The following is an 11,183-nucleotide window of genomic DNA, read 5'->3' as shown; positions in this document are numbered from 1 at the left end:
AAAGACTCATCCTCAGCCCTCAGAACACATTTCTATGTATGCACACACATCCTTCTCTTGCCCGCTTCAGACCTGGCACCATGAACAGATGTCTCTACTGTGCCAGCGATGCACACCGAGCAATGTCCAGGAGCAAAACACAAACATTTCCAACAAAGTGTCACTAGAAACATTTGCTAAATGCTGCTGCCACTTCTTGGCTGTGTCTGGAATGTATTCTAGCTTGAACACAAAGTAAATGAGTAGCATGAGTTCCACGAAAATACAGGTGATCCTGCAGTTTAAGAGTCTCATCCTGACACATCAGCATACCTATAGAATCATAGAATTGTTTTGGTTAGAAAAGACCTCTAAGATCTTCAAGTCCTAAAACCATCATGACCATAAAACCATGTCAACACATTTCTTGAACACCTCCAGGGATGGTGACTACAACACGTCCCTGGGCAGCCTGTTCCAATGTCTGACAACTCTTTCCAAAAAGAAACTTTTCCTAATACCCAACCCAAACCTCCCCTGACACGTTTTCAGGCCATTTCCTTTTGTCTTGTCCTGATACTAGAGAAGAGACAGACCCCCACCTCACTACAGCCTCCTTTCAGGGAGTTGTAGAGAGCAGTGAGGTCTCCCCTCAGCCTCTTCTTCTCCAGACTAGACAATCCCAGTTCCCTCAGCTGCTCCTCCCAAGACCTGTTCTCCAGACCCTTCACAAGCTTTGTTGTTCTTCTCTGAACATGCTCCAGCACCTCAATGTCTTTCCTGTAGTGAGGAGCCCAAAACTGAACCCAGTATTCGAGGTGTGGCCTCACCAATGCCCAGTGCAGGGACATGGTATTTCAATCTCGATGGATCTCCTCAGGAGATGTAGAAGAGTTTCAAGGCACCTCTGCTAGGAATTAATCTGACATGGAGGTGACACTTTTTCAACAGAAAAGGAATGCCCAGTTCTAACTTTGTTCAGATTCAGTGCAGTAAGCTGAGGGCAGATTACACTTGGTGCAATACACCTTAATTCTAAACTAAAAGACCCATCCTACGGAAAGATTTCAAGTTAGATTGGGTATTAGGAAGAAATTCTTTACAGTGAGGGTGGTGAGATGCTGGAATGGGTTGCCCAGAGAGGTTGTGGATGCACCCTCCCTGGAGGAGTTCAAGGCCAGGCTGGATGGGGCCTGAGCACCCTGGTCTCATGGAAGTTGTCCCTGCCCACGGCAGGGAGGGTTGAAACTAGATGATCTTTAAGGTCCCTTCCAATCCAAACCATTCTATAATTAACTGACCTGCCTGTTCTCAGTTGGACTACCCTAACTTCCAGGTTCATATTCCAAAGTATCAGCAATCTCCAAAAAACTTGAAGCCCAAGACCACCCATCACAACTCAGGTTGCTGTGAATAGCTGCAGACCACAGCAGCTGTTTTGGAGAGACTGTCATGAATGATGTTAAAGCAGACGTGCCAGGACAGGGCAACTAAAGACCTTAAGAGGCTGCCGCAAGCAGATCAAAATGAATTTAGTTTCAACCACAGGCAAAGGCCTGAAGTCAAGAAGAGACTTGCCTCTATGGACATCACAACAGAGCTATAGGATTTTGAGCTCCCTCCAGCTGCAACACTAAGATGACCTGCAAGTCTCAAAGGCATTTCGAAATTGCTCCTGTGGCATGTCTACACTGGCAAGCAAGAAGCCTGAGACCAAACTAGCCACAGCAGCCAGCCCAAACAGCAGTTAGAATTCCTGTTCCCCCTGAAGATACACAATAAACTCTTTAGCTACAACCACTATTCTCAAGATCACCTGGACTCCACATATCATATCATATATCATATCATATCATCAATTCCTATTTCCATCATGGGCACTGTTCAAGCTTAGTACCTGTTTGAGCATGTCTGTTCCATAACAATCTGAGTCAAAAAGAGGGGACAAGTCCCTTCAAACTAACTCCCGAAATTAAACCTCCTACCTCCTGAGGCAAGGACAGCCACAGATTCCCCCCAGGAGATGCTCAGTGAGTTGTTCAAGGCAAGGCTGATTGCTGTTAGCAAGAAAACACAGCATTTGGGGAAATTTCACCAAGCTGCTCTCTGGTGACTTTGCTTAGCCTCTGGTAACAGCAAAGGTGCAAGAGCACAGTATAGTACAACGTCCATGGTCAAGACATGCTGAGGTCCACACGGTGACAGCCTAGGTAGCTTGCATGCACCTTTGCCCCCTTTGCCTGCACTATGCCTCAGAGCAGTACTTGGGAGAGAAGGAGGAACTTCCTTTGAAAAGAAGCAATGTCAAGTAAAGTCACCTGCAACTGGAGCATTGCAGGCACCACAAAGAACATTTTTTATGTGGCACTTTGCAGGCCAACATGAGCTCACCCTACCCAGCAGCCTCAAGGCAAGGCAGGTCTTTCTCAGGAGTCACACAGCCATGGTTAGTGTAGCTGTGAGGCCACAAGCCCTAGTAAGAGGTAGGATAAATTAGGTCAAGGTTGGAATGACCAAACATGGCTTCCAGGCGGAGAGGAGCACGCACAAAGCTTGCCACTGTGCATCAGGCTGGGAGCACTCCGAAGGCAGCCAGACTCATACTGTAATCCACAAACCCATTACATCTGATACTGTAGGTAGCCTCCAGTGTCAAACCAAGAAGACAGCAACTTTTCTCCCACACAGCTGATCCTTCCCTCATTTGAGGAAAGAAGGGAGTCTTTGAAGAGTTTCCCCCATCAACCAGCACATGTTGTTACATGAGATCCTTTAGCTATTGACTTGGAGACCATCTGAGTCACTCAATTTCTCCATGTAAGAGAGCCACCAAAGCACCCTTTGTTATACCACAGCCATCCTGGGCAAATCACCACTGACCATGACCAAAAAAGTGCATGAGGTCCGAAAGTCCCAAACATGCACTACTGACATCACTGCTGATGTGCGAGTTGGTGTGCCACTAACCACACTCATCCCAAAAAGATTTTGAGGTCTCTTAGGCTTAAAAATACTTCATAGTAAAAGGTTTGCTGGAGACAGAAAGCCTTCCACCAGTGTAGAAGAAGCATTCTGGAGCAGGACTTAACATCTTGTTCCTCAGTGCTGGAAGACTACAGAGCAAAATTGACTCATTCCCTCTATCTGGATGGGTTTGGCAGCCCGATGGAAAAATGTTGGACAGTAAAGAGTTGCTCCTTGGAGCCCATGCTGGGGGAGGGGCTAGGCAAAGATGTTTCCAACCAGACCTCCCTGCAGCTCTGCATCATGCAGAGCCTTTGGCCAGACGGGCAAAGCCAAAGGCGCAGAAATGTGTAATGGACCCTTCGTGAGCTAGGACCACCCAAGCACATCGATGAAACTACTAAACTGGCTGCCTTCAGGTCTGTAAAAAGATGACGGGCAATAGATGGGGACAAAAAAGGGGAGATCAAAAAATTTGGCCACAGCCCTGGACCAATTGAAGAGCATTGACCAAAGACTGAGGAGAGAAGGTGTGCTGCAACAAGTGTATGGTACCTCCCCAAAGCTCCAGGCAGAGTATGAGCTCTAAACAGGGACATGTGGCCATTTCTTTCACAGCTGAGTGAAGTACAAAAAGTAAATGGCCAGCATAAAAATAATGAGGAAAATGAATGAAAACACCAATTCCAAAAGAGCTATTAGGATCCAGGGCCAGATTTCGAAATTCTCAGCTTCCACAATTGAAGCCAGATTTTCAAAAGCATTCAGTTCTTGCAATGCTGAACTCTCCTGAATAGGCAACCAACTTATTTCGATGCCTAAATGGGAGCTGATCTCTTTTGAAAATGCTGCCCTTAAGCAGCCTGCAGTAGTGCAAAGCAAGGAACTTTATTAATCAGGCAGCTTTTGATTTGCCCTGGTGTCCTTGCAAGCACCAGAGTGGACTGCAGTGGGAGAGGCAGTAGAGATGGGGAGTGAAAGAGGCCCCAGGCCCTCCAGTTGCCTTCCCAGAGCTGGTGGTTCTGGGCAGGAGGCTGTGCCAGGAGCTGCAAGGTTACTGCATGATGGTGTCCTGCTCTGCCGCCTCCTCTCCCCAAGGCAGGCACACTACAAGATGGCACTTTGGGACATGGCTCAATGGCCATGGTGGTCTTGGGTTGACAGTTGGACTTGATGATCTCAGAGGTCTTTTCCCACTGAAGCGATTCTATGATTCCATGATCTCTGGTTGCCAATACTTCTGCAGCCACTGACACCACCAGCCCTGAAAGCTCCTACTTACTTGCTATCTGGGAAAAGAAAGAGTTAAAAGTAATTTAAGGAGCCTTAATTGGGGAGGGAAAACAAAAATTGTTTATTTATTTGTAATTCTTTCCTGCCGGGTTAAAATAACAATTTCCTGTCCGTGGAGCTCTAAATCCCTTTCAGACAGCCCAGTAAATCAAAGGAGGGGCCATTAGGAGAACAAAATTAACAAGAGCTTCATCAGATATGGAGGGGTGGTGGGGGTGTAAAATCTGTCGGCTTGGCTTCCCCCCCCACACCTAGGCCCGCCAAGGCCCCTGCATGCAGCCCCAGTTGTGCCCCAGTGATGGAGGGCACTGGAAAGGGAGCAGAGCAAGAAAGAGAAACCAGAGGTGAAGATATAAAAGGGAAGAAAGGTGTGTGGTGCAGCAGTGGGTGACAAAGCCTGAAAGGAAAAAGGGATCAGAATGAAGGGCTGGCAGCAGGAGAGGTGTTTGGTGATTAGAAGCTGAAGGTTTTACTGAGGAAATGCTGCTCACAGCTCCAAACCCCCTCCTGCTTAACGAGGGCTGGCCAAGCAGCCCTTGTTACTGCCATGCTGTCATTTACAAGGCTCCCAAATAGGAACCAGCTCCCAGCTCCAGGGCAGCATCCCTGTACCACACAGCCCAGCTCTGTGGGTAGGCTGGAGGTGGGGAAATGAAGGCAGACTGGGAGATGGGGAAAACTTGACAATGCACACAAAGGTGGTTTGGGGTTGTGTCAAGCGGCCAGACTGCGAGCCTCTCTTCATGCAGGATCGGAACAGCAGGAATAGGAAGCGGCTGATCTGCACCAAGGCAAAGGCTGTTATGACTCAGGTCCAGCTACCAGCTGGGGACACCCTGGGTGACTCTGGAGAATTCACTGCAGCTGGTCTCCATTTCCAACAGGTCAAGTAGGGACAATGATACTCCCAGTTCTCTGTTTTATACATTGACACTTAAGTTCTTCAGGAAAAGCAATGGCTCACACAGTACAATGTGCCAGTTTTATTTGTAATCATTATTTTTTAATACAAGACAGTGGCTTTTTTGTTGTTCCATAGAACTTCAAGCTCTGAAAATGCAAAAGAGAAGAGGGCCACATTACCCGCTTTGCTTTAGACATGAGGGAATCTGAAGACTCAAAAATGAAGCTAACCTGGCCCAAGGTTACACAGCAAAGCAGTAGCAGGACTAGAAATCAAAAGCTCTCTGACCTGGATCTATAACTCATCAGGCAAGTTGTTCTTGGATCCCCAAATCTTTCACAACCCATCTCAAAAAAAAAAGCCACTGTACAACTTTGTAATCCTCTAGCTGAAAAAATTCTGTCCAGGTGGCACACCTGAGTAGGTCAGCTGCAAAGTTCCCACATCACTCCTGGGCATGGAACTCAATCAGGGCACTCCTCATTGTTTGTCCCAAAATTATCAAACAGTAACATCCTAGAGAGCAAAATTAACCTCTACAAAACTCCCAACTCCACTCCAAAGTATTAATTTCACACCACTAAGTTAACACTCATTCTCTACAAAAGGGTTTGGAAAAGGAGAGGTTTGCAGCAGGAGAGACACTCCCCCTTCCACGTAACAGCACAGCCATACAACAAGGATGAGGGTGCAGATTCCATAGGCAGAAGCGGAATCCCAAATGGGAAGTGGGTAGTGTCAGGAGGGGGCAGAAGGAGGCAGCATCCAATGCTACACCACCATGCTTAAAGTCAAGGAGGTAGCACAGTGTATGTGCAAACAGGGATAAAAGCTTGCCTGCTTCTCTCCCTAGCTCTGAAAGCTCCTGACTTCAGAGTGCATTAGCTCTGTTAACACGGCCCTTGATTAACTGTGTGAGGAGCTCCCCCCGCCCCCCGCCTTTTTTAAAGTGATTAGGCAAAAGAGACTCTCTTACTGGCTGCTTGTGAGCTCAGTGAGTCCATCATGAAGCCACAACAGAGAAAGCCTGAGATAAATTCGAGCTCATAACTGGGAGAAGGAAAATATCCAGAGGAAAACCTAGCATGGCACCATCCCTACACAGATGAGCAAGTTTGCCTGCAACCTACAAATTGCGCTTGGGCGCTGGGAGATCCTAAAAAAGAATCACAGATTTTCTTCAAGCAAGTCCTGAGTGACTCAGTGGCAACAGACCTCTCTCTAAAAAATAAACTTGCAGGTAAAACAGTTCTTTTTGCTTGAACAAAACTGTTCATGCAAACCAAACCAGCAATGAACCAAACAAAACACACAGTGACCTTTGTGACATTTTTTTGGGTCTTTCTCAAGATGAAGCTACTGCCCTGGGTACCTCCTTTCCCCAACAGCCTGTGGTTATAACCAGGGAGGGCAATGGGCATGCTGGCTTCAAACTAGCAACAGGATGCAAAGCCTTCTCATTGCCTGTCTGACTTTTGCCTGCACCCCTAAAGACCCAGCGCCTGTGGTTTCTGGCACCTCTCCATCCAACAGTTCCTCTGAAATGAGTGCCCCTTTCCAGCTGGCACTGATAGTCTGACTTTGCTGAGTCCCAGTGAACCCCTTCGCTTTGGCATTTCATCAGCCAGTGAACGTGAGACGGCTTGAAGAAAGAAATGCCACTCTCATGCCAGCCACCAGCTCCCCAGTGTCACCAGGGTGGTGGCATCACAGTGAGCACAAGCTTGCCTTGGCCAATGCCTGTGGCATGGTGGTCCCACAGTGGCTGGACCCACTAGCCTGACACAGCCCTGCTGCAGATGGGCTGGGGATGTGAGGATGGCCTTGCCCTGTGGGATATGCCACGATTTTCCTGCAGCAACCAAGAGAGGAGCCCCATGCTAAAACAGTATGCACGCCAGCATTCGCTGCCCCTTGGTGCACCCTGAAAACAGCTCTAGCCCTTGAAAAGACAAGGCTAAAGCATAAGAAAGAAAGAAACCCTGCAACCTTTCTTCAGTATCATGCTCCCCCCATGCTCTAGACACTTAATTTCCCTCCTTCTCCCCCCCCCCCCACCCCTGGCTTCCCCCTCCATTCTGAGTAAATTCAATTTGACAACCCTGCTAATTGGATAAACGCTGCTCCCTACGCTCCTTTAAGGCTGTCCGCTTTTCTCTCCTTGTTTTTGGAGGGTGGATTGTGGCTGTTCTTTAACATGAATTCCATCTGCTTTATTTCTCCTCTGCCCATTCAAGACCCCTCCTGAATATGTATGAGAGGCTGCACCCCCCACCCCCTTTCTCCTCCATCCCACCTCCCTCCCTCCTCACCCCCCTGCCTCTCTCCCTGCCCTCTCCCATTGCCCGGGACAATAACCCCCCAAATGCCCCCTTCTCCCACCCCGGCCTTTTTTGCTTTAGATAAACACAGGCAGTGTCAAGTGTGAGGAGGGGGGGGGAAGGATGGGGTTCAACTGCCAGTCAAGCCTTGGGCCCTCAATGAAGCCCGGAGGCCTACCCTAATCTGCTGCATGCTTGCCATATGGGAGCTGTGTTACCCTGGGAAACACTAACAGGCAGAACGGAGCTTAATAGAGTCCATATTCATTGTAATGCAGTGAAATGGCTCGAGGGACTATTGCCCCTTGGGTCTGTTTTCATTCTTCTGTTCCCCCTCTTTCTTTTCTCTCGCTCTTTTTTTTTTTTTAATAAATTTTTTTTCCTCCCCTCCTTCTCTCCCCCCCCCCCCCTTTTTTTTTTCCACTCCCCCCTTTTTCTTTTTTTTTTTTCTCTCTTTCTTTCTTTCAAAAGGACCAAGTCTCTGGAGAGCTCTAATCTGGAGAGGCTGGGGGCTTCCTGAAGGGCCAGTGGGGCAGGAGAGGGAAGGGGGAAGGGAGAAATGAGGGTGGAGGTGGTTAAGGTGGCAAAGGAGAGGTGGAGGGCAAGAGGAAAGTAGCAACTAATAAGCATGCAGCCAGCCAGCTGTCAAGATGCTGACAATGCTGCTTTGGGTGCAAAGAGCCCAAGAGGCAGCACTGGCACAGAGGCTGGCGCAGGGTCCTCCCGGGGAAGTGCTGGCCTCCCCTGAGAGCCTCTGTCCTCGACTGCCCAAGACGGCACAAGCAACACACACACACACACAAGAGAAGGGCGCAGATGGAGCGTGCTGTGCAGCCTCTTCAGAAACAAAGTGCACCTAGGAAACAGATGTTGTTGCTGCAACAAGCCCAGAGCTGCTGGCTGCTCTTCTCCCAAGTGTGTGAGGGGGCAAAGCAGCCCCACAACAGTTGCTGGCGTTGCCCCTGACGCCAGGAGAGGACACCTCTCCCATCAGAACATTTCAGTCCAACTTCAGTCCCAACCTGGGAGAACTGTCATAACTTTAGATCAACTTTTCCTCCACATTCACCATCCTTCTCATCCTTGATCCACTCGTAGATTCACCAGCCCCTCAGCTAACATAAAGAGCTGAGGACTCCCAAAGGGATTGCACATCTGCAGCACTTACCAAGGGGTGCAGGTCATGCCTCCAGGGGGTTGAATGTCCAATGTCAGAGAATTACCAAAATTTCTTGTAACGAGATCCTGTGAGACACCCACCAAGTGTACACAGAGTTGCAGCTAAACCTACTCTCCTGCCAAGGCTGTAAGGAAAAAGGGTCAAGATCCCCTTGGAAAACACATCAACATAGCCACATATTTGTGGAGATCAGTTACACACTTGGGAGCATTTTTGGTTTGCCCCATGTCCCATGGTGCAACAAGAAAGCCTGACTTACCTGAGGCTTTGCAATGAGGCAACATTGCACCTTCATGGTGAGAAACACTTCAGAGGAGGCAACTCATTAACAAGTGTGATGTGAAAACACACCTTCAGTCTTAGAAGCAGAGGATTTACTGCACTGTATTACTTGCATGAAGCGTCACATCTCTTGTCAGGTGAAAACAACACCTGCTTCATCATTCAGAACTAAAGCCAGAGATCAGGGTCAGTGCAGCAGCCAGATGCTGTACTAAACAGAGTGAAAACAATCCTATGTCCTACAGACTTCACACCAATGGCTAGAAGGGCTGACTCACTTCAGGATGTTTGATAACAAGCAGTAAAAAAATTCACCTATCTACACATTTTCCTGCTTGGACAAAGAGGTAAAGCATGTAGCAAGGAGCTGGGAATGAGCAAGAGTGTGCACCTGGGCAAGGAAAGCCCAGGGGTTGGCTCCACTGGGGGCTGATTCTGTGGGACTTAAAGGGTGGGCAGAAAGTGCTGGCTCTGGTCTGGGCTCCACTGCACTGAATCCCACCCCAACATGAGCTGGGTATCAGGTTGTTCCCCCTCCCTGTCAGCAACTGCAGTGGAGAAGAGCACTGAGAGGGATAGGCACTTCCCATCAGGAGCCGTCATCGCGCAGGCACAGATGTGCCTGTGGCCAGTTTACTTTAGTTGGGGCGCTGCTTTTGTTTTTCCCTTCTCATCCTTTCTAAATAAGTAAATTAAAAAAAAAAAACCAAACAACAAAAACTTAAAGTCTGAGGTTAAGGCTCTAATTGCCTCTTGGGTTACAAAGAGGTTGGAGAAGGCATGTCCAGCAGACACAGGGAAAGTAACATTGGGCAAAGGCCCTCCAAGATACCAAAGGATAATGGGGATAAAGGTGGCAGGAAGGAAAAGACAGGAGAATTCAACTGAGATGAGAGAGATGAGAAAGAAGGAGAAATGGAGGACTTGGGATTTTGATCAAGTTCCTTATGCTGCATTTGTCCCCAGGGTACCAGGGTCTCAGCAGGCAATGAATGCCATGGCTCACTTGCCATGTGTGTGCCCAGGCTCAAGTCCTTGCCCTGCCCTCCTCAAGAGGAGGCTGTCACCTAGGACTGCCACATCTCTGACAAGTCTCTTTCCCCAGCTGCCACTTTACCACTTTGTTTAAATGTGGGTTACTTGTGATAGTGGGAAACCCACTACTACTCTCACCAGAAACTCCATCCTGCTCCAAGACAAAAGTTTAATCAACAGATGTACTTCCATAGTATGCTCTGGTCTCAGTGAAACAGCATTCTTCCACAGGGAGAGCAGGATGCTCTCCTGTAAAGTTGTTTTTGCTCATGTCTAAATTGCTTCCCCCAGCAGCTCCTGAGGAGCATACACACCTAGCCAACTTTTACCACCACACTGACCAAAACAAGAATTTCACTACTGGCATGGCAGCCATGCTATAAATCCCACATCCCAGGCTACCTAATATCACCCTACAGCCTCTCTGCAGATGGATCAGGGGTCAAGAACGGGCCCCAGGGAAGGAGGACCACGAATGACAGCAAAGGTGTGATCTGGAGCTACCCTGAAGACACCCCTCTCTGTTTTATTGTCTGTCATGCAATGGGGTCAGCCTTGCAACAGGACAGACAATAAATATCACCATGTCCATTCATGCTGGTAACCACCACATGAAACACTCCTTTCTCTGAAAGCAGAATCTCTAGAATATACACCAAAGCAGAAAGGAGTGGGGTACCAGACAAACACTACCAGTCAGCAGCTGCACGATATGCTGCAGGAGTGCCTGGGAAGCAGGGAGCATTTGAGAGTGTCTGTTGGCCAAGGCCACCTTCAAACCAGGCCTCAGAAACTCTTGTTGACAGAGTGGCTTACAAGCCAGACAGCAGCTATGGATGCTTTTTTGAAAGAAGGTCAGCTCTTTATATGCTTAAACATGAATCTACCTTTAAGTACCAACAAAAACAAACAAACAAAAGAACCCCCCCAAAAAAAACCCAACCAAACAAACAAAAAAAAAACAACCCAAAAAATCATCTTTGTCTAGGAACAATCGAAAAATCTTGTCCATGTCCAACTGGGAACAATACCCTGAAAGAAACACACAAACAAAAATTCCCCAAACCAAAAAAGCCCACAGAAACTGCCAGTGCCATTGTTAAGCCTTCCTTAGGGAAACGTGCAATGGGGAAATTTTACTGTTGGAGCAGAGCAAAGCCTTTGGTAGCTTTCCTAGCTTTTGAGCCTTCTTCCAGTGTATATTTGAAGAGCAGGGGTGCCTGCA

This window comes from Indicator indicator, chromosome 1, assembly GCF_027791375.1.
Source record: "Indicator indicator isolate 239-I01 chromosome 1, UM_Iind_1.1, whole genome shotgun sequence".
Taxonomy (NCBI): Eukaryota; Metazoa; Chordata; class Aves; order Piciformes; family Indicatoridae; genus Indicator; species Indicator indicator.
The sequence above is the reverse complement of the archived record's forward strand: the minus strand, read 5'-3'. Positions refer to the sequence as shown.